Source organism: Panthera tigris, chromosome D3 (genome assembly GCF_018350195.1).
Source record: "Panthera tigris isolate Pti1 chromosome D3, P.tigris_Pti1_mat1.1, whole genome shotgun sequence".
In the NCBI taxonomy this organism is placed as follows: domain Eukaryota; kingdom Metazoa; phylum Chordata; class Mammalia; order Carnivora; family Felidae; genus Panthera; species Panthera tigris.
This window is the reverse complement of record NC_056671.1, coordinates 75,396,734-75,420,392: the sequence shown is the minus strand read 5'-3', so window position 1 is coordinate 75,420,392 and position 23,659 is coordinate 75,396,734. Positions and strand designations below refer to the sequence as shown.

General features: G+C 49.6%; 1 pseudogene; it reads left to right on the top strand.

Moving 5' to 3' along the window:
- LOC102962342 overlaps positions 1-21,615 on the top strand; it is a 47,889-nt pseudogene extending 26,274 nt beyond the window's left edge.
- The last annotated feature ends 2,044 nt before the right edge of the window (positions 21,616-23,659 follow it).

Here is a 23,659-nt window from a genome sequence, read left to right as displayed (position 1 = left end):
CTTTCCCTTACCACAATGACTGAGTTAATGTAGCTTAATCCATCCACTGGCTGACATTATTCTTGCCAGAGGGGTTGGTTCAGGGTGGTTCAATCATCCTGGCTCCCAGACCCCTTGTTGATAGTTGTAGACAGCCAGTGGCTAGACCTGAACAAAGACATCCCTGAATGCTGCTGGCTACTGTGTGAGAAGCCAGGCTTTAGAGAGCGTCAACCCCCAGGGACAGAGAAAGAGGAGAAAAGAACCTAGGTCCCTGAGAACATGGCCCTGGATCCAACTGAGATGCTGGATCAAAGATTCCTGAAGTCCACCCACTTCTGGCACTTTTAGCCATGGGACCTTATATGTTCACTTATTGTTTATATCAGTTTCAATCAGGGTCTCCGTTACTGGCAACCAAAAACATCCTCTTACATCTGATTCTGAACACTGATGTTTCCCCTACATTTTTGGCTCAGATACCTGAGTGTCTCAACTGGGAGAGACAGCCTGCCTCAATTCTGGTTCTTGGCCTTGCCACCTACTTGCTGAGCTTGCTTCGCACAGATCTAGGCCTCGGGTTATGAATTTCAACTTGGTGACACCAACCATACACACCTTCCTCATTCATTCATTCATTCATTCATCCATTCATTCACTCACTGAAAAAAATCGCTATGAAATCTTCATTATGTACCAGGCACAGAGGTGGGCAAGAGAAATAGGAAAGAAAGCAAGAACTTCACCCTTAAATGGCACGTAGATACCATGCACAACTTATCCATGCCAGGGGTGTTTTATCTGTGAATTCCTCCGTGGAAATGTTTCTTTGTGGTTCCATAGGGCACTGCTATGGAACGTTTGCCTGAAATTCTCAAAGACCACACGAGAGTCAAGAAATTCAGCTGGAGGCAAATTGAGTGAGACCCACCGTCCCTTCCTCAGGAAGCTGGCTTGCAGTTGGGAAGGCAATAGCCTTCCAAACATCAAGGATGGAGGGCAGGCAGAGTTGTACCTGATCAAGCTGTAAATTAAATCTAATTAAGCATCACCCTGTTTCATGAGCCCCTTGGTCTAGAAAGGGAGTCAAGAAGCCTCCAGTCCTCAGGCGGGTTTGCAAGTGACTCTCCCTTTTCATAAAAGACTACATTCAGCAGTCTCTGAAGCCCAGCTATGATTATAACTCCCACCCTGGAGTCATGGCTATTAGGAGTAGGTTTCAGAGCACCTGGATGGCTCAGTTGGTTAAGCATCCAGTCTTGGCTCAGCTCATGATCTCATGGTTCATGAGTTCAAGCCCTGCATCAGGATCCAGGCTGACCGTGTGGAACTTGCTTGAAATGCTCCCTCTCTCCTCTCTCTCTCTGCCCCTCCCCCACTTGCACTTTCTCTCTCTCTCTCAAAATAAATAAATAAATAAATAAACTAAAAAAAATGAGTCAGTTTTGAAAACTGGAGGCTTAGGCAAAGCCCCAGAAGCCTAATACACACGGGTCCGCAGTTTTACAATTTAGTCAATATTCCATTTTTCTAGCTCCCTCTGCTTTGATCTCACACCCGTCTGCATCTCTATTTCGGCATTCACAGCCCAATCCAGTGATACTGCTACTCCTGTACCATTCTTCCACACCTGCCCGGGGCCTATCCCACCTTTGGTAGCAGGAAGAAGCCGGCCTTCGCTTACGCAGAAGAAAATACCAGCAAACTCTGACACAGTGCATTCTGTGCACCAGCCAGGTCCTAGATTTCATCCTCGCTACAGTGTTATAAGATGATTCCATTATCTTCCCTTTACAGTCAAGAAAACTGAGGCCCCAGAAGTTGAAGTAGCTCGCTCGTGACCGTCGCATAGGTAGGAAGGTCAAGAGATGGGATTTCAAGCAGGCAGTTGGACTCAGGGCTTCTTGCGCCTGGCCACGTGATGCTGTGCCTGTTTGTAGACACTCAGTGCAAGTGCGTGGAATTAACTTAAAGTTAACAGGAGCGGCCTTTCTAGCAGATTGTGATAGCAGAAGTTCACGGTCCTCTGATGTCCCCCAGCCTCTCACTGCTCAGTAGATGCTGAACATCAGGAGGAGAGGCAGTTCAGGAGTAGGAAATTGGAGGTAAGTTTCCTAAAAGAGAACAGGCATCTTTTTAATTGAATATTTCTCTCAGGCCTTTTCGATGCCCGTCACGGAAAGCCATGCTATTCTAAGTGCCTCAAGTCTGATGTACTTATACTCACGGCAAAACCCTGACCTTGAGCAGGTCACCTACCTCTTTGGGCATCCATTTGCTATAATATGTTGTGGTGGCTTTAAATCATGGCCACGAAGTCTTTGACATGCCTCCATGAGGAGGTAGAGTCTGTGTCCCCTCTCACTGAATCTGTGGTCTGGGGAGGAGGCTGTGCCTGCTCTGGCCAAAGCACTGGGGACAGAAAGAACACTCCAAGGCTGGATTATAAGGGCATACGGTTTCCACCTTGGTTGCTAGAAACACTCATTCTTGGAACGTTCAACCTCCCTGCGAGAAGTCTGAGGAGGTGGAGATCACCACGCTGGAAAGGCCACAGGTCAACATGCTGCTCTCTAGTCCCAACTAAGCCCATCCCCGAGCCACACCAGCTCAGCCACCTCGTGGACGGGCCCCGCAGCCCCGGCTCTTTCAGTCACGGAAGTCAAGCCAGCTGAGAGCCTCACATCATGGTGCCGACAGCCTCCTGTCCCACAGAATCCGCGAGCATGATCCATGGCGGTGGTTTTGTGCCACTCAGTTTGGAGGTGTTTGCTTATGCAGTAAAAGGTAACCGGGACGTGGGGGTACCTACCTATTCGTTTGGATTCGATGAGATAATATGGGAACACACTCCACTTGGAGACTGCCTGTGGCATAGTTTGTTTTTTTGTTTTTTTTTTTAAATGCCGTATTGACCCAGTTCTAAAGCCTTGATGAGAGTCAGGTCCGGTTCGCTTTTGAGTAATGGGTTAAGCCCACAGCCCCACCCACTTCCCTCATTGGGGCTCCTACTCTTGGTCACTGTGCACCTGCTCTAATCCCCCCACACCTGCTGGTCCAGGCACCAAACCACCAGAGAGCCCCCATGCCCGGGAGCCCGCTGAAATTATTCAGACTGGCCAATACAGAACCTGCTTACCCTGCCTCGCCCCTAACTTCTCTCAAAAACCACACTAAAGGCTCCTGCCCAGCACCCTCCTCCCCCCATTCTGCCTTACAACCCACCATCGCTTCCCCTGAGTGGCCCTGCGTGGCCTGCTACGTGCTCCCAGGGGGTCTGGGAATAACAAACTGTAAAACTTTCCAGTTTTTCTCACTTGCTCTGTGTCCGGCTTCACCACACCGGACCGAGGCAATATGGTTGAAATGGCCCCATACAATGTGCCGTCAGTCTGGGCTACCTTTTCCTTTTCTCTCTTCCTCCCATTTCCTTATTCTGTTACGAGCAAGCAACAGCTGCATTTCTGGGAAGGCACATACAATCAACTTGATTGGTAGACAAAATAGGAGAAGGGCAGTTCTGCAGGAAAAGCCTAAGGAACACGCATGGAAAGGAGACTGGGCGGTGGGCTGGATCGGGGCTTCGGGAGCCAGAGTGGCTGGGTGGGGGCAGGAGGAAAGGTCGCAAGATGATCTATGGGTCCCTAACCCTAACCTGCCGTGAACACTGAAGGGGGTAAACTCCGTAAAACTTCATGTTCTTCACACTGGGAACAGCATCTAATCCTCAGGGCACCCACCATAAGGAATGGCGTCCTTTCCCAGTGCCCCCTCCCCCCACCCACGCACACAGCACATGCATGCCCACGGGCAAACACCCACGGTTAAAGTCTGGAGGGCTTTTTATTTCTCTCAGAAAGTCAATGTTTCTTCCGTTGGATTTTGCAGAGGCACGTGCAGGGGTGTGCACGTGAGTCACCTGCGGGTCTCGCTGAAACGCAGACTCTCGGTCAGCAGATCGCAGTGGGGTCCGATGAGGTCCTGCCTTGTTATCCAGCTCCCAGGTGAGGCTGATGCTGCTGCGTCCAGACCGCACCTTGAGCAGCGAGTAATTTGCGAACCTTCGGGATCCAGTGCACCAGAGCCAAACGGCCCCGGAGGCCCCATTGAGGCTGTTTTCCCTGAAGCAGGGTGGTTCCAGTTCTGAGGAAAGCTTCTCATCACCCCTGGTTAGCCCTGCAGCAACTCTGACCGCCTCCCTCTCTCCCTCTCCCCTACCCCAACAAAACAGGATGAATGAGACCTTGGGTGCTTGGCCCTGTTTCTCTAGGACCCTGCAGTGGGGAAGCAGCTTTCTCCCATGTGGCCACCCAAGTTTTCCCTTCCAGCCTGTCCCCTCCTGCCATCTCTCCCCAGAGCTGACTTTCCCACCTTGGGTAGTTCCTACCTGCCTTGTGTGAGAGGAAGAAATGCTGCCTGTGGTTCACACCTTACCTCTCACCACCGTCACCCCTAGGCCGGGGACTATGGCCCTGGACTGATGTCATTATCTCCTGAGAAGTTCATTTCCCGGAGGCTTCTTCTACGTCCACCAGGGAAACCTTTCTGGGGAGAAGGCATCTTTGCTTTTTAAAATCTAAGGGGGGGTGGTGGGGGGAAATGTTGGAGATCTGAAAAGAATCAGGTGAAGGACTCCCAAGTCCACCCCCAAGTGATTCTGAATTTCTTTAATTGCCTGAGCCCTAGAAGTCATTGTCCCTGCCTTACAGAATTCAGAGTTAGCTATTATTATGCAAATGTGAGGTGTCCGGTTCCATCTCCAGCCGCTGCCCCAGTTGCTTGTTGGATTCTGCTTTGGAGAAGATAAAGAAAAGAATGTCTGGACGCTGAATGGGGGAGATTTGATTGTCAGGTGATAATTAGCACTCACTGGCAGGGCTCCCCAAATAGACTCCCAGAATCAAAAGGCTAGTTCCAACAAAGATGAATTTATACTGGTTCAGTGTGTCCAAGGAGGCTTGGAGAAACCACTTAGAGAGCAGTCTTCGGAGAAATCTATTGAATTTACTCTGTCTTGTGTTCAATGAGCACTTTCAACAAGCTTTCTGCTTACCCTTCTAGGAGATGGTCAATGCCCTGGATGGTTACTGGATTTGGTCTTGTGTTTCTTTATAGTCCCCGCTGCAGTGGTTTTCACATTTGGTCACGAGGCAGAGCTCCTGGTGATGCAGTAAAAGCCTGAGGAATAAAAGTTTGTTACTGTAAATAAAACTAAATTTTATTCATTTGTATTGAACTAATTCAGATACCCCACCCACCTACTCTCAAATAGCCACCCTGTCATAATCTCTTTGCCCCATTTTTGTTTATCCGCCGCATCCCTCAGTCTGCTTTCCTTGTCTTTGCTGCACTAGACCCCCTCCCCTCGCTCTCCTGCCCTCCCCCGAGGTGGGGTTAGAGGCACCAACTGTTGCTTTGTCTCCGATTATCCTGATCACCCTTAACCTCGTTTGCGTGTGGCTTTGCTCATGGCATCATTGTCATCAGGCTGGAACCCTACCGCCCAGCCAGTCACGTGGCACAGCGGGCACGTGGGCAGCTTAGCCTTCACCCAAAACGCAACTCTCCTTGGTCGAACTCTGTCCTTAGTTCCCATTAGCCCTTCAGTGGGCACAGTACAGAATATTCCACACCCCAGCCTTTCCCCTTCTGCCTGCGTCTGCTTGCATCAACACCACGTTCCCTGCCGAATCGACTGTCTCAACTGTCACATCGTGAAGGATGGGCAGTAGCATATCCTCCAAACTCGTAAGGTACTTCGAGACCAAGAAACAAAGCAAGCCACTCCATACCATTCACACAGCTTTACTCAGGGTAACTTACTGACAGCGGCATCAGGCAGACAGAAGATGGAGATCCTACGCGGCTATTCTCCACCAAGTCCAGGCCTTAATCCTCAGCTTCTATAAAGCAAGGGGTGTGGTGGCGAGGTCACGGGTTAGACATCTAATATGGCACCACCGGTGCACCAGAGGCTGTCTCCCAGTTACCTAAAGTGGGGCGTCCGTGTGCCACTTTAGGGAAGATCAGAAGAAGCCCTTACGCATTCCGGTCAGGGCATAAGTTATACTTCTACAGAACTTGGAACTCGTGGTTCTGACGGGGAGATCACTGATGGGCATGAACAAGACAGAGAGCCAAAGATGGAGTCAGTGTTGCCAGCACTCCTACACTCAACTCACTTCATTTATACTAATTCACCATGACATTTCCTTCTGCCAACACGACGGAGTCCTCTTGTGAGTTAACACTGCCCACTCAACGGCCGGAAAGCTCGACCAGCAGCTGGTACCGTGTGCCATCTGACACACGAGAGTCGATAGCAAAGCAGAAGAGGACAAAACAGGCCCAAGGAATAATTGAGAAGTTGCAAGAATTAGTACTGGGGAGAGAGGGATCTCCGTGAACTGGAGACAGAGACAAAGGAAAAAGAGCCTAGGGAGAGTGGGAAATAGATAACCGGGCTAGGGATTATTTCCCTGTTCCCATTCTTGGACTACTACTTGTCTTAGTTACAGCTCTTTTAGGTGTGATAGGAAACAACTCAAATGCTTAAGTATGGGTGAAGGGTAGTGACAAAGATTCAAGGGTATCTCTCAGAACCCAAGGGTGGAAATGGCCCTTCTTTGAGGGGCTCGAATCAGAAAACAAGAACCTAGCAGAAGCCCTCCAGCACTCATGCTCCCTATGTCTCTTGCCTCACATCAGCCTCCTCCCCCGCCCGCCCCCAGCTGTCTCTGCACCCTCCCCCCACCACCTGGATCAGGCAGACAAGCAACCCCACAGCTTCTAGCCCCCCATGTGTGCATGACACCAGGACAAACAGAGACTTCTGAGCCCCTGTTCTAAATTTCTCAGTTGTCTTGCTTCCCACCAGCCATGACCAGGCAAGACGTCTCAGGGAGAACAGAGTGAGACTGATGTGATAGCATAAGGTCTATGCACCTCTTCTTCGGAATCAAAGGCTCTGAGGAGGTTAGCAGTTCTCCTTTCTCACACGTCTATCACAACCACTTCCTTGCCCAACTTTAATTTTCTATTTATTGTGTTCAGCCTCTTGTTTCTGTCTTCCCGTTCCAAACACAGGGCAAGCTTCCCTAGAAACAGCTGATCTCCTTTATGGCAGCAATCACAGTGGTTTAGTGACATTCGGTACTTGAGTATGGATCACTGGTATTTACTGCTTCTTTTGCAAAAAAAAAAAAAAAAAGAGAGAGAGAGAGAGCCGGTTGAACCCTGGCTGGCTGAGGCAGGAAGCCACACTTCCCCCCTTCCTCTCATTCTTTATTCCTTTCTGCCCTGCTTCAGATTCTGCAGCTCATATTAATACCCTCTAATGAAAGCAATCACTGAAAAGTTCTCCAGGTGTAGTTAAGACAGGTTAATAATGGTCCTGCCACAATGTGAAGGCATTCTATGATGAACGTGGAGTGGATGAAAATGTAAAGCAATCAATGTTTTCCATTTTCTAGTTCATTCATTCATTCTATATCTCAATCTTCCAGCTGAACAGTCAATTCACCAAAGTTCTGTCTTTTTCATTTTTTTTTTTTTTTTTTTTTTTTGCTCTCTTGTTCACATTGTATTATGAAGGAACAAGAGACAATTGGTATAATGAGCCACTGGTGTATAAAACACAAGGCAAAAGCAGGAAAAAGGATATGTAGAGGGCACGTGTGAGGAACTAGAATGTTGGATGAGGTCTGAGAAAATCAGAAACCCAGGGATGAAATGCATGAGGCAAGAATGTGGAGGTTCTATTTACTAATAAAAAACAAGAGTTAATCAGTGATTTTAAGAATGATCTTGTGGGGGCGCCTGGGTGGCTCAGTTGGCTGAGCACCCAACTCTTGATTTCGGCTCAGGTCATGATCTCAGGATTCACGGGATGGAGCCCCACATCAGGCTCTGTGCTGAGGGTGTAGAGCCTGCATGGGATTCTCTCTCTCTCCCTGTCCCTCTGCTCCTCCCCCACCTGCGTGCATGCTTTGTCTCTCAAAATAAATAAGTAAACCTAAAAAAAAAAAAAAAAAAAGAATGATTTTGGGAAGGTCCTCTATTAGTTATCCGTCACCATTCTATGCCAATAACAAACAACCACAAAGCCTCAGCGACGTGCAACAATAACATTTGCTAGCGTCCCAATGTCTGGAGTCCCCTCCGGGCCAATTCTGGGGTTCTGCTGAACTGCTGATTGCTCTCACGTCAAGGGTGGCTGCTTGTGGGCTGATCTTGGCTGCGTTCATACAGGCACAGCAGTTCAGCTGGTTTGCTCGGGGGTCTGCTGACATCCCATTGGCCAAAGCAGATCACGTGGCGGAGTCCGGCGTTAAACAATGGGGCTGGTCACCCTGCCGGCCGTGCGGTGCTCAAATTCGCTTGGCAAAGCATACAGCTGCCCCGAAGGGTGTAGAATTGAGACCATTTTGCAATCAAGCGCAAGTACCATACACTTAGCAGAAGTTCAAGAGCAGCTGGCTCAGCAGTAGCTGTCACTGCTCTGAGTCTCTAATCTCCTGGCTCTGGGCCGGGCCTGAGAACGTGGTTATTATACGCGGCTCTGATGGGCACAGACCTACGATGTGGCCAGAGGGTCTAGACATCAGCGAGCAATAGGCTAGCAGTGTGTGGACAGCAGGAACAGCAGCATCTGTATGGGGATTGTGGATTTGCCCTCACTTTGTAGCTTCAGATTTATGGTCTCACAGCCCCTGGAGACTCTTCTCCACGGGGGGGTATGGTATGCTTCTCCTGAGGGCTGGTGGACTTATATTGTGCCCAACCATGTGGTCCTAGGAAAATTTTGCACTAGCATTGAAACAAATGTATTTTCCCCACTTTCCTCTCAAATATACATTAAACATATTTATAGAACATAGTATTCAAAAAAAAATCTCTGCTTCCTTCTTACATAATCTTATCCCTGATCTTATCAAACGAGACTGATCCAAATGCTTTTTAAAATTTTACCATTGTTCCCTTCTTGGGGCTACAATCCTTTCAGGTCAGCCAGCACTGGAGAACTTCAAGTGAGCATGAAGATATCAGTAGGTTTCATCTACAGTTACCTCAAAATAAAAGTAAAAGTTTAATTAAATTTTAAAAAAATATCTGTAGGTTTCTTTTCTTTTCTCTGCCATGATTCCTTTCTCCTAAGTCACACACGTAGGAATTGGAACTAATTTTAAAAATGGCCTATCTTCATACAAGGGAATATTATGATTCAATATTATAAAAGCATGCCGGTACTGATCCATGCTATCACATGGATGAGCCTTGAAAACATCACGCTAAATGAAAGACATCAGGCACAAAGGACTGCAGATTGTATGACTGCTTATATGAAATGCGCAATATAGAGAAATCTATTTAGGCTATTTCGAAGCCTAAATAGCCTAAAATTGCTTGTGACAAAGGATGTACAACTCTGTGAAAATACTCAAAGCCAGTGAATTGTACATTGTACATGGATGAATTCTTCAGTACATGAACTATATCTCAATACAGCTAGTTTTTAAAAATGTTTTGTGTTTATTTGTTTATTTTGAGAGAGAGAGAGAGAGAGAGCATACGTGGAGGTGGGGCAGAGAGAGAGAGGAAGACAGAATCCCAAGCAGGCTGTGCACCATTAGTACAGAGCTCAATGCGGGGCTTGAACACGTGAACCGCAAGATCATGACTGAGCTGAGATCAAGAGTTGGATGCTTAACTGACTGAGCCACCCAGGTGCCCCATCGATACCACTGGTTTTTTAAAGTCTGCTTTCTAACAAAACATCCACGCCACTCTGTGTGCCTTCTCAGTGCCTTTCCTGCCACGTAGATGAAGAAAAAAGGGAGCCACATAGAACAGTTTTACAATAGGAAAACAAAATCCCCCACGAATATTTTCATGTCAGGTGGGAGTAATGTTCCATTTTTAATTTCTACACAATTTATTGCCTGCCGATGCATCGGCACCCCCCCCCCACCAAAGCAAGTGTCCAGAAATCTGACATCATCTATGGAGCTTCTGTCTTTTGGTTGTGCTTTGGAATGCCAAGTGGTTCGAGACCACCAGAAGGTCCTATGAGGCAACAGATTCTGCAGAGGTTTGTACACTAACAACTTAGAAATCGCCCTTGGCAAGAAAACACATTTGCCTTGAATATGGTGCTCACCCTTTATTCGTCTTCTCTAATTTCACCTCATTCATTAAAAGGCTGGCCTGAAAGAATGGCATACTTGTTTTTCCCTTTCTCTCCATCATATTTTATGCTCTTCTGTTTTTCTTTTTTTCTGTTTCTTTCTTTTCCCCATCTTTTTTGCCTATTCAAAAGAACATAAACAATTTTATTGAGTTGTAATAATCTATAATTTACCCATTATGATTTAATGGGTCATGAGCTATAGATTAAATAAATTTTTATGCAAGAGTTACCTGAGACTTGAAATTTATTTCCTCCAGGATAACAAGATTGAGAAACACTCTCAAGCGTGAGGGGGAAGACGAGGGCAGAAGACTTTGAAAGTTGGAAGGGAGTGGCAAAGTTTTGGAGAGTGAAGAGTGAGAGGTGGCTGGAAAAACACCATAGGGAAGTGGGTAGTAGGGAGTTGAGGCCTTACCTGAGATTGGAGTTTGTAAATTTATAGTGGTACCAATTTACCTGATTATGAAATTCCCCCCCCCCCCAAACACCCTTAGCTATGTATAGCATATAATTGGAGTCATCCAAGATTGGCCTAAATATTCACAGATGGATGGATGAATAAAGAAGGTGTGTGTGTGTGTGTGTGTGTGTGTGTGTACAGTGAAATATTATTCATCCATAAGAAAGAAGGAAATCCTGCCATTTGCAACAGTATGGATGGATCTTGAGGGCATTATGTTACGTGAAATAAATCAAACAAAAAAAGATAAATACTGTATAATTTCATTTCTATGTGGAATCTAAAAAGACCCACAAAAACAAATGCATGAAAACAGAAGAGATTGTGGGAATGCAAGCTGGTGCAGCCACTCTGGAAAACAGTATGGAGTTTCCTCAAAAAAACTAAAAATAGAATTACCGATGACCCAGCAATTGCACTACTAGGCATTTATCCAAGGGATACAGGTGTGCTGTTTTGAAGGGACACATGCACCCCAATATTTACAGTAGTACTATCAACGATAGCCGAAGTATGGAAAGAGCCCGAATGTCCATCGATGGATGAATGGAAAAAGAAGATGTGGTATATATAAATATATAAATATATATACACACACACACAAACATACAATGGAGTATTATTTGGCAATCAAAAAGAATGAAATCTTGCCATTTGCAACTACATGGATGGAACTGGAGGGTATTATGCTAAGTGAAATTAGTCAGTCAGAGAAAGACAAAAATCATATGACTTCACTCATATGAGGACTTTACGAGACAAAACAGATGAACATAAGGGAAGGGAAACAAAAATAATACAAAAACAGGGAGGAGGACAAAACAGAAGAGACTCGTAAATATGGAGAACAAACTGAGGGTTACTGGAGGGGTTGTGGGCAAGGGAATGGGCTAAATGGGGAAGGGGCACTAAGGAATCTACTCCTGAAATCATTGTTGCACTACATGCTAACTAATTTGGATGTAAATTTTAAAAAATAAAACCAATCAATCAGTAAAAATAATAAATTTATCTCCAGCTTAAAAAAAAAAAAAAAGAAACAGAAGAGATTGGTGGCTACCAGAAGCAGGAGTGGGGATTGAAATGGGTGAAGGGGGTCAGGTACAAATTTGTAGTTATAAGATGATTAAGTCCTGGGGATGTAATGTATAGCATCATGACAATATACTATATACAATATACTATATTGTATATAACATATGCAATATAGTATATTGTATATTGTATATTTGAAAGTTGCTAAGACAGTAGATCTTAAAAGTTCTCATTGCAAGAAAAAAATTTGTATGGCAGGTAATGTATGTTAACTAAACTTATTGTGGTAATCATTTTGCAATGTATACATTTATCAGATTATTATGTTGTATGCCTTAAACTAATACAATGTGATATGTCAATTATATCTCAATAAAACTGGAAAAAAACAGAAGAATCAGAGTTTGATCTATCGACGAGGGTGTTATTGAAATGATGTGCCAAGCCAACCATTTCTTTTTTAACAAAGAGAAAAAGAGGCAAAGCCCCAAAGCCAAGTCTGACACTTAGAAGGACCCACTGCCTTCTCTGTGGCCTGAGCCTTAGAAGCCGGCTCTGTGACAGTAGAATCTGAATCTGTTCTCTGTGGCCTGGGAGCCAGAGGAAGCGGGCATGAGGTGTGCAACCTTGGCCTCCTGTCCCTGCTTTGCTCTGTAGGTACAGCAGTATCCTACAACTGGGCTCTGAGCTCAGAGTCAGGGGTAGGGGGACCGGTGAGTGGGGCGGTAGGGGGGAGAGGGAGGAGGGTTCTGCTGAACAGATGCATCCAACGTGAACAATCCAGATGCAGTCAAATGGCTCTGTGGCTCCCTTCTGGAACTGTCAGGGCAGCCGTTGAGGGCAAAGAACCAGAGCTTCTTCAAAGCAGGTCGGTGTGCAGGAGCCCATGCAGAATGTGAAAGGGTTAGCTGGGTCTCCCCAACAGATCTGGCCTGACAGAGACAGAGACTCCCAAGGTCTTAACCCAGGAGAAGTGTTGAAAGAGTTCAGGTGTACCTGCTCTATCAGAAGAAGACCTCTCATCTGTGGGAGTCATTGTGCTATCAAGTATTTCTGGTGCCCCCTGTTCCCCATATCTCTCTCTCTCTCTCTCTCTCTCTCTCTCTCTCTCTCACACACACACACACACACACACACAGAGCAGGATGGCACTTCTTACCCCATGAAGTTAAGTGGGGCCGTGTGACTTGACTTGCTCGGGCCAATGAAAAGTGAGTGGGAGTGTAGGTGTCACTACCTGATAGGAGATTTAAGAGAACGTCAGTCCGTGGGATGTTCTCTTTTTGTCTACGGTGGGGAATGTTAAAGATGGCACCTCTTCCATCAGCCTGCATCGTAAAGAGAACAAAGGCCCCCCCAGCCACGGCCCGATGCAGCAGGAAGAAGAAATAAACCATCATGGCAGCATGATCTAAAAATAACCCTTATTTGTTACTGCAGCAAAGAGTAACTGACACCATCGTCAACTTCACAAATGCCCCCCGATTATGCATTGAGAAAGTGAGGGGAAAAAGGAAGGAAACTAATATTTATTGATTTCTCTCTTCTTCTGTTTCTCAGAGCCATTTATTTCTGCCCTCGTCGATCATGGGTAGACTTCATAGCCTCGTCACGAAAGGTTGACCTGGTCCCCTTGTTCCCGTGGTCTTGGGCATGAGGAGTGGCTCATGCTACTGCCCAGAGGGAAAGCCCACGGTGACTTTTAGGGAGTGCCAGCTCAGTGGCAGTTGTGTGCAGATGTTCTGAGTGGGGGCGCTTGCTGAAGGATGGGGCCATGCAGCGAACGGGCACCCAGTCTGGGAGCCCGGCAGTGAACTATCGTGCAGCCGGGACGGGAGAATGAGGCAGGCCTGAGCTGGAGAAGCAGAGACCGCCAGGCAGCTAAGACGGGGTCCCGGCAGACTCAGTCACCTATTCTACCGGGAGCAACAGGAAGGCAGACCCTGACTCTCTTGGGGGACAGAGGCGCTGGGTTAAACTGAGGAAGAGCCTCACACCTCTGAGACGGCTGTTCATCCATTTGGCAAGTATTTACTCTTCACGCACTATGTTCCAAGCTCTTTTCCAGGTGCTCGGTGGGGGGAAAATATTGTACTAAACAGACAATAACCCCTGCCCCCAGAGAGCCTACCTCCTAGTAGGGAGACAGGTGTTAAACCAACAAATGAGTAAAATACACAGTATGTCCGAGTGTGAACACACATGGAGAGAAGAAAGCCGACAAGGTGTGGGAGTGCAGGGCTGGGGCCAGGGGGGAACGTGAAACAGAACGGTCAGGAAAGGTGAGTGACTCCCAGGGATGGCAGAGCAGGGCAAGTGTGTGGGCCCCGAGGGGTCAGCGTAGTCACATATGAACAGATCCTAGGACCAGGGAGGACTCCGGGGCTGGACTCCCCACTCCGTAGCGTGGTTATTGAATCGAGTGCAAGTGCTTGGTTGGGATATTGTATCTCTTTAAAAAAATTTTTAATGTTTATTTATTTTTGAGAGAAAGAGAGAGTGAGAGACAGAGCACGAGTGAGGGAGGGGCAGAGATAGAGGGAGACACAGAATCCGAAGCAGGCTCCAGGCTCCGAGCTGTCAGCACGGAGCCTGATGTGGGGCGTGAACCCAGAAACCATGAGGTCATGACCTGAGCCGAAGTCGGACGCTTAATCAACTGAGCCACCCAGGCGCCCCTAGATACTGTCTCTCTTTGTATCAGAGCAGGTATTTGCAAGTTTGGGTCTGGGCCGAGCTGGGCCGGAGGTGGGGACGTGGCTCTGTTTCTCTGGTCCGTGGCCGCTTGTTGGTCAAAGTCCTAGCCCAGCTTATGAGGCCAGAATCCTTCCCGTGCACCCATTACCCCCTTCCCCCTGCCAGCACCGTCCTCCAGCCTCAGCGGGGCACAGGGGCCTGCCTGCAGGTTGTCTGCGGGTCCCCTTCTCGGGCCTGCATTGTTTCCCCGCCTCTGGAACGGAGGGAGGGAAGGACGGCTGGGGGTGGACAGGGTCTCCATTTTCAGGAGCAGCTGTAATGGGAGTGCTCGCGGCCAAGCGCCTGGACGATGGATGGGCCGGTCAGACCAATTGTCCATTAGTAACTCCAGATCCATTTTCCAGGTTTACATTCTCAATTCATAAAGGTTTAAAAACTATGGATTTTCATTTTGCTTGTTGCACCTGTAACCTCCCCAAGCATCCTCTGGGCGCGGGGTGTCAGCAGCCAGCAGCCAGGCCCGCGAGGTAACGTAGCACCTCTGTCGTGGAGATGGGCGCTTGGGGAGAAGGGACATTAAATAGATCAACAGCTGCAAATCAATCAGGCCTTGCCTTGGGACTTGGGCCGGGCTGCTCTGGTCTGGCCTGTCGCGTGTATAAGGGGCAGTGAGAGGAGGGGATGGAAAATTCTGGCAAGTGCCAGAGCTTCCAGCCCTGGTGAGAGCAGAGGAACCAGGCCCCAACCTTCACGGGGAGAGAACGGAGTCTGGCAAAGGGCCGGTGCTCCTGCGCTCTCCTGCCCACCCCGCCATCCACAGGCCAACTTACCCTCCACCCACCACTGCCCCCCACCCCCAGACCGTAGCTCGGGGGCCGTGGCAGCACAGTGACAGGGCGCAGAAAGAGCGGAGATGGGTGCCCGTGCAGGACAGCACTGCCCCCTCCCCGCCCCTCCTCACTCTCGCCTACCTACAGCGTGCACACACAGACACTAAATATTTCAGTAGACAAATGATTCTGAAGGGTGTGGGGAGAAGGCCAGAATAATGATTTATAGAATTTTAGAAAACTTGATTCCTTAAGTGTACTTCACGGCAGGCCCATCACACACGCAAAGGCAGAGGGCTAGGATTGATCGTTTTAGGAAGAAGAAAGGAAAGCCTAAGAGCCCTTTACGCTTCATTTCCAGGGCACTTAGCAGCTGCTCAGGACGCCCTCGGCCCCCACCCCTGGGCCCCGGGCCCCTCACCCTCTGCTCCACCCTTGAGCAGGGAGCCACTCTGGCCAGTGGGGGGCAGATCTGCTCCCTCCTGGGGGCCTCTGGCCTCTGGACCCTGTGTGCCCGGCACCGCGGTTAGTTTTGCTCTGGCCTCTCAGGGCTTTCCTGCAGGCATCCATCCCGATTCTACCGGCCCTGGCCCTTGACCTGAATGGCCACTGCCCAGAACAATCATCCAAGGCTCTCATGTTCGGGGACCAATTAATTATCCAAACCTCCCGATTTGAAAAGGAGGATGTTTAATCTCCCGTTTTCCCCAGGGTCTCAGCCCTTTGACCCTGCTTCTTGACCTTTGCCTTTCCACCTAGCTGTGCTCCCCAGAGGCCCTGCCTCAGTGCTGCAGTGTTGTTTAGTAAACAGGACTCCAGAGTGAGTGGGGGAGGTTAAATGCAGGATGCTGGCGGGTGGCAGCTTTTGGCTGAGTCAGACGCTTCTCCCGGGGACCTTGGGAGCCCAGAAGAAAGGAACCTTGGTCACTGCCAAGCCGTGCTCCCAGGATTCTGCCCTGTGACCCAGGAAGAGGGTCTCGGTCCTTCCGCTGGAATGAGTGCACAGTTCCCTGTCACAGTGCCACTAAGCAGGCTCATTCTTTGGCTTTTCCTGAGCACTGCCATGCAGAGAGTTGGGCCAGCAGCTCCCCTGTCAGTGGGAAAAGCTGCAAAGCAGGTGCAGGAGAAGTATCCCCAAGGGAATCAGCTTGAGCCCACTTCTCCAGGCTCTTGAACAATCCAGTGTCGAGAAAGAAAGCTCCAAGGCGCCAAGTCGTCCTGGGGTCAGATCCCGGTTTTGCATCCAGTTAGCTTTTTGGCCTTGGGCAAATTATTTCTCTTCGCCTCGGCTTCCTCATCCGCAAAATGAGAATAACGAGGCAGGGGCCACTCTTATGGGTTTGTTGTGAAAAGTAAGTTAGATAACGTAAGTGGAGTGTTGGGGCCAATGCAAGGTTTAGAAAAGAATCAACTTACTTGATTTTATTGTAACTGGAGTAGTCGTTTATTTTTTCTGGTGAGACCTTTCTCCCTAGTGAGTGACCCTCCAGCCCCCACACATCTTGGCGTCCCTGGGATCCCTGCATTCCCGGGACTACACCAGGGCTTGTAGCAAGCCTGGGTCTGCTCGAGTCTCTGGTTACTCTGAGTCAGTGGTTTCGCACCAGGGTTGATTTTGCTCTCTGGGGGCGTTTTGGCAATATCTGGAGACATTTTTGAGTATCAAAACTGGGCGAAGGGTTGCTACTGGCATTTAGTGGGTAAAGACCAAGGATGCTTCCAAGCGTCCCGCAAGGCACGGGAGAGCCCCCAAAACAAAGAAGTATCCAGGCCAATATGTCAATGCTGCAGAGGTGGAGAAAGTCTGTCCCAAGCATGGGACCTCTGTGGGTGTGAGCCCAGCCCCGGGGAAATACGCGAGGTGCCTGACTTCTGTCTGTCTGTCCGTGACCCACCACGATCTGGATGTTGCCCCACCCCAACGGATCAGACTCATGGCAGGGAGAGTGCCCTCCCTGTGATATTTTCTCTCTCTCACATTCCATAAGACAAAAGCAACCCCGCGACACGAGTTATGTATCCCAGGAAGCCAGGTACAATATGCATTCGTGTAAATCAATGAACAAAAACCAATTGCTGTGGCTCCAATTGCTAGACAAAGCCTCGGAACTAATGCCTGTAATTTGAAGTATTCATGAAAGTGATAAAATCTATCCACAGTGCTGGGTCCCCCTCTGTCTCCCGATGGTACTTCCAGCCTTTCAGCTATCACTCAGCCAGGGCAGCTCTGAGAAGGGAGCCTCTGCGCTCCCTCGGTCAGTGGGGTCCCCTCTGAGTTAAACCCTTGCCCAATGCCCATCCTCTCACTGGAAACAAGACCCAAGAACTATTCTTTCTGCTAGGCCCTGGTTACCTTGGTTACAGTCAGGGACAAACCAATCAACCTAATTAAAGGGGGCAGGGGCGGGGTAGATCAGAGAAGGGTATATGAGAGATTGTCCTGGAAATTTCCAGCACCTCCAAAGTTATGTCCTCAAAATGGAGTCATAACAAAACACCCCAGCTTGCTAGAAGACCAACTAACCTCTCCCTTTTGCTCTATTTCATGTAGCCAAATGCCATTATTCCTGAAGACTTTGCCACAAACAGCGCCCCCAACATCAAACCAGATCTCTATGCTATGCTTCTTCAAATTGGGGTGGGGTGTGGGGATGCTACGTATACCAGAGTATAATGCGTGGTACCCTTTGTGTCTTTCTGACTGAGCGTCAGGATATCTGAAAGTTGACCACCCCTGACCAAGGACATTTCAATACCAGCAAAGAAAGGAATTTGGTCATCACTTTGAAATTGCGTGCAAGGCATATGACAGGCAATTAGAAGCTTAATTCATTTTTTATTTCTAAAATGGAAAAAAAAATCATTGCAAAAGTCATTTTTCTTTCTTAGGGATGGGCAAGGAATATTCCCCCCAGCTACAAGGCTCCAATCATTTAGCGTTCTGTGTTAATGTGTTACAGCACAGACCTAATCACAGCCCCTCTTGGTGCATGAGGTTTGACAAGGTGCTTCCAATCCTTACTGAAACTGGGTTAGTCACTAGAAATGTATCAGTCCAATCACCCAACCCTGGCTTTAGAAAGGGGTGCTGGAGCATACTTTGTCCGCATTAACATCAAAATAGCCAGTGCTTGGGATGCCTGGGTGACTCCATTGGTTCAGCACCTGACTTCGGCTCAGGTCATGAGCTCATGGTTCGGTTCGTGGGTTCAAGCCCACATCAGACTCTGTGCTGACAGTGGGGAGTCTGCTTGGGATTCTCTCTCTCTGCCCCTCCCACACTTGTTCTGTCTCTCTCTCTCTCTCTCTCTCTCTCTGTCTCAAAAATAAATAAGTAAAACTTAAAATTGCCAGTGCTTTTGGCAGTGAATAAATGCTATATGGTCAGCAGGAACGATAGAGGCAAACACCACTCAGGTTGCTGAAGTTTTTACACTTGTACCCCTGCAGTTGGCATTCGTGTGCAAATCCTGGTGCCACTCACTTGCTGTGCGCCCTTGGGCAAGTCGTGCCACTTCTCTGAGCTTTTAGTGTCGTCACGTGAAAACTATCAACACTAATAGTACCCACGTCCTGGTGCTGTTCTGAGAATTAGATGGATGGTGGTATAGAACCCTCCAGGAGGCTACAGGAGACTTAACTGTTGTGTCATCACTGTAATAAGGTGGGTCTAATCTGAGTCTTCCCCAAAAATCCCCAGAGCGGATTTAAAGAGGTTCCCAAAGCATTTTTGCTGAGCTTCCCAAGCTTTTGGGAATGATCGCCCTGCCCATCTGATAGAGGAGAAGTCCTAAAGGTGGGAGGTCAAACTTCCACTGGGCCCACGGACGGCGGGGCCTGCATGATGTCATAGGAGAAGTCTGTTCAGCTGGTCTACCATCACCGAGGAGAATCAGGACTCCAGGGGACCCAGCATGATTCCGTTCAACTCCCCAGAGGTTCTGCTTCCTCCTCTAAGGTGAGGTAAGAAGTCAGGTAAGAGGGTGAGGTGAGAGGGCCTGTCCAACTCTGAAGCTGTGTGACCTGGGGACTTCCGGTCCCACGACCTAGCGGAAACTGGTGACTGACGCACACATTCTGTAATTGGTGGGGGAGGGTGGCAGGAAGGATATTGTTTGTTTCTGTGAATCCCCCTTAGTGCCCAGCGCATGCTGCCCAGTGCTCGATAGATATCTGCTGGTCGATCCATCGGTCAGATTTCGGTCTCGTGGCTCCCAGCTTCTTGCTCTTTTAATTTCAAAAAGGTCAATCAATCAATCAATATATTTTCTACAATGCTGCAGTGCCATTGTGCAGTTCAGGAGGAAGCCAGCATCAGCCAAACGGCGTTCCCACCTCAGTCTGACAGGCGGATAAAGACCTTCACACACGCACACGCATGCAGGCAGGTACATGCACAATGGTGACCGCACACGTACATATATGCGTGGATGCACACACACACAGGTGCACACACACATAGAGGCCCGTACACCCATGCTGGGGGATTCAGTGATGCAGAGTCACAAGCAGGGCCTCATTTCTCCGAGGCCACCTTAAGAGCACACACCCTTCGGTGGGCTCTCGGGGAGCTTTTCTAAGAGGCTTTGCTAGGTGCAAAGACTTGGGGGAAAATGAGCCAACAAGAGCACGCCCACGGCAAAATGGTGCCAAGCGCCACACCAATCCAAAGCTGAAGGCAAGTGTGAATCTCTCTGCAGACATGACCGTGTCCTCAGTGCACCAAGAACGGGGGAGCAGCCCCCGTGGTCGAAGCAGGAGACCTCTCAGAAAGACGAACAACAAAGAAAACAACCTTTAAATAAGTCATGGGGTGGGGGACGATCTGGCCTCCTCCTCCTGCAGCGTCTTCCCCTGGGAGCACATCCATCTGACCCCAAACTTCCCCCATTTTCCAAGTCAGTGCATTTGATGGGGCCCATCGGGCTCCTGGTTCCACTCCTTGTCATTGCTCAGCCGGGGAACTGGTGTCAATTTACAGCAGTTCGAATTCATTTCTTTATATCCACGTCCGATCTCACGGAAGGGGCTGCCTAGGGAGGAGGAGCTGTGGGTTTTGTTCACTTGGCTTCCGTCCTCTCTGCTCTGAGTCTCTCCCTTCCCTGCACTCCTCCCTCCAGGCCCCAAGGCTGAGCCGAGATCCCCTCCTCTCTGAAGTTAATGGCCGTAAGAAGATTTCATTTTATTATATCTCCAACAGCTCTGATATTTTAAATTTGCCTTTGACAAACTCGGAGCCCTGGAATCATCATTTAGGAAACAAAGCTTAACCGCGAGCTTTAAGGAGGCCTTTTTTCCTTTCAATTTTAGCAGGCTAGTAAAAATCAATACCGCCATGTTCCCATCTGTAGCCCACCTGACATCTCATGAATGGTCAATGGAGCCTGCTTCTGGCTGCGAGGCTCCAGGAGCTGCGGTGGCCAGCCTGGCTGGGCTGACGCTTCTGTTCTGCCAATTTGAAGTCCCTTCCTCCCCAGCTTCCTCGGGGAGAAGGTTGGGTCTTTCCGGAAGGAGTTCAGGGTGACCACATTGAGGACAGGAAAACTGTGGGGTGGGAAGGGGAAGCATTATCTGAGCGCAGAGATTATCCAGCTCTTGGTCCCTCAAAGGATTCGTTAAATAGGACAAGCCGAGGATGGGGATTTGGAGGGTATTATTCCGGTGCAATTAGCCATGAGCTGCAGGATCCAAGAAGCTGCAAATTGGTCCTGGCTGGTGCCAAAAGGCTGGGGACCCGAAGCCCTGTCTGGATGCTGGGCAAGCCCTCGGCCGGTTGAAGCGAAGCAGCAGCAATTCGCAGCGCTGCCTCGGGGGCGCCCCGAGGACGTGGGTCTGTCCAGCTGCCCCCCGCCATCTAAGTGTGCCCTCGAGGGGCGGATGGCCGGCCCGGGCGGCACAGGCAACTGTACGAGCGTGACTCCCACACAATGGAGAACAGTATTTGGGAGCCCTGCGGCCACAGACGCGTGAGAAGCAGGGTTCCACGAACAAGAGGGAGGTGAGGCAGGGGAACATGAAACGGCCACCCCCCTCACCCCACCCCGAGGCCTTTTCAAAGCCACAGACCGAACCATATTGTCGCTCCCAAGCCAAGTTTAACTTCTAAAGAAATCTTTTCAAGATGTTCAAAGCACCCGCGTGCAGCTTAGCTCTAAGCGCTACCATCTGCTGCTGCAAAACGGGCCGGCCCGTAATCCCCGCTCGCTGCTCGGGCAGAGGCCCCCGTGGCAGGGTCCCTGCTGTGCCCGCTGGAGAACGCGCATTGGGTGGTGGATGACAAAGGGCCGGCTGGGCGCTCGGGCTCCGGGCAGCGGCGCACGGAGCGCTTCGGGGCCTGGTTGCGCAGCGGGATGGACCACATCTGTGCTGCCGTCCAGCTCAGTCCAGCTCAGCCCGGCTCGGCTCCGGGAGGGGTCCTCGCGTAGCTGGGCCTCCTGCCCCCCCCCCCACCCCCAGCGGGAAAGGAGGGCTCAGGGTCTGCTGGCAAGGCCTGGAATTCCTTTGATTCCGGAATTTCAGGTGCAAATAAACAGGGACCTATGTGATTCTATTTTGTTTTACATTTTTAACGCTTATTTATTTTTGAGAGAAAGAGAGACAGAGCATGAGTGGGGGAGGGGCAGAGAGAGAGACACACACAGAATCCGAAGCAGGCTCCAGGCTCTGAGAGTCAGCACAGAGCCCGATGCGGGGCTCGAGCTCATGACCTGCGAGATCGTGACCTGAGCCGAGGTTGGACGCTTAACAGACTGAGCCACCCAGGCGCCCCAAGGACCTACGTGATTCGAAATGAAAACCCTCCTTGTGTTGGTTTTTGTTTCTCTTCTCCTTCTGTTTTGTTTTTTTTTTTTTTTTCCCCTGTTCTAGGATATAAGCCATCACAAGCTGGTATGAAATTAAGTAGCTACTCATTTCAAGAAGAACGGATACTGGTTTTCAGCTACACACCATCAAACATCTCCTCTCTGACCTTGTGCATCCAGGGCCCAGGACATCCCAGGACAGGAGGGCTGTTGTTCCAGGGCCTGGAGTGCTGTAGAGGCTCAGAGCGCAGAGAACGAAGAGGAGTGGGTGCCAGGCTCTTCCAGGGGGAGAGGGCCAGGGGTGAGCTCAGGCATCAGGGAGATCAGGAGGCCCAAGGAACCAGAGTGGAGCGGAAGGAGGCATCAGCCTGGAATCGGCCATGCTCTGGCCTCCTCTGAAACCCCCTGGGACCTGGGACCCAGTCTGGCTTAACAAGAGAGAGTGAGCCAGGAGTGCAGTGGCAATGTCATCCCAGGGCAGGATGTAGGGAGAGGCAGCCTGGATCCCCAACAGGTGGCTCAACTCAAAGATGGCTGTGATCATTGATCCAGGGCCACCACTGCCCGACTGGATGTCCCCTGCTCTATGTGGCAGGGCAGCCGTGTGGCCAGGCGGGAGCGGGCCCTGGGGGGCCATGTGTTGCTCTGCACCACAGCAGAGGGACAGTAGGCAGAGTGGTTAGAAACACAGGCCCAGAAGCCACTTATTGGATGGCATGACCATGGGAAAATCACCTAAACACATTGTGACTTAGTTTTCCCATCTGTGAAATGGGGGTAACTGATGATGACGCATCTCACAGGGTTGTTGCCACGGTTAACGTACCGAAGTGTTTAGAACAGTGTTCGGGACGCAGCAGGTAGCAGATGAGGCTTTGCCATAATCGTTATTATTGCTTTATCTTTCAAAGGAGTACGTGAGAAGCTGACAGTCTCAGATGTCATCTTGGCTGATGGAGGAAATGGAAGGCAGCTTTGGTCCCAGGAGAGAGCTTGGGCTCCTCTCTACATGAGAAGGGCTCTCCCATCAGCTGTGGGGATTCCAGAGTTCATTCATACCTTTCCCTTTACCCCTCACCCTCACCGGCCTGGGCGCCCCTCGCCTGGTGGCTTCGCAGATCTGAGACCACCCGCCAAGAGGCTGGGAGCTAGATTTCCCTGTGCAGATGCCTGTCTGAAGCTCTGCAGGGAGAAACCAGCCCTCGGGGTCTGTGTGGCCACAATCACCAGACGTTTCTGGCAGCGGCTGTGTTTCAAAGCCACTCTCACAACTGAGATTCAGATGGGATCCAACTGGCCCACCAGGGGCTCCCCAGGCCTGGTGACCCCCCAGCAGGCTTTGGCCACAAAGAGCAAGGCCTGAGTTGTAAGACGAAAACAGAAGGTTGGTTTGCTTTTGGGTTTTGGGTTTCTCTCTTTTTTATTTTTTCTGGTGCCCGACCAGCATGTGGGAGACAACAGCTAACACTCCAGAAAACCTTCAGCCATCACTTGCGGCACAGGGCCAGCCTGTCTTGCCATCTAGAAGTATAATGAAAAGGATCTCACAGGGATGTTCCAAACCCTTCTTCCTTCCCCCCATCCCTTTGCTCCAGGGCCCACCCCTTCCCATCCCATCCCTGATCCCACCTGGGCTAGTAAACCAGGAGCTCAAAGTGGTGACCTG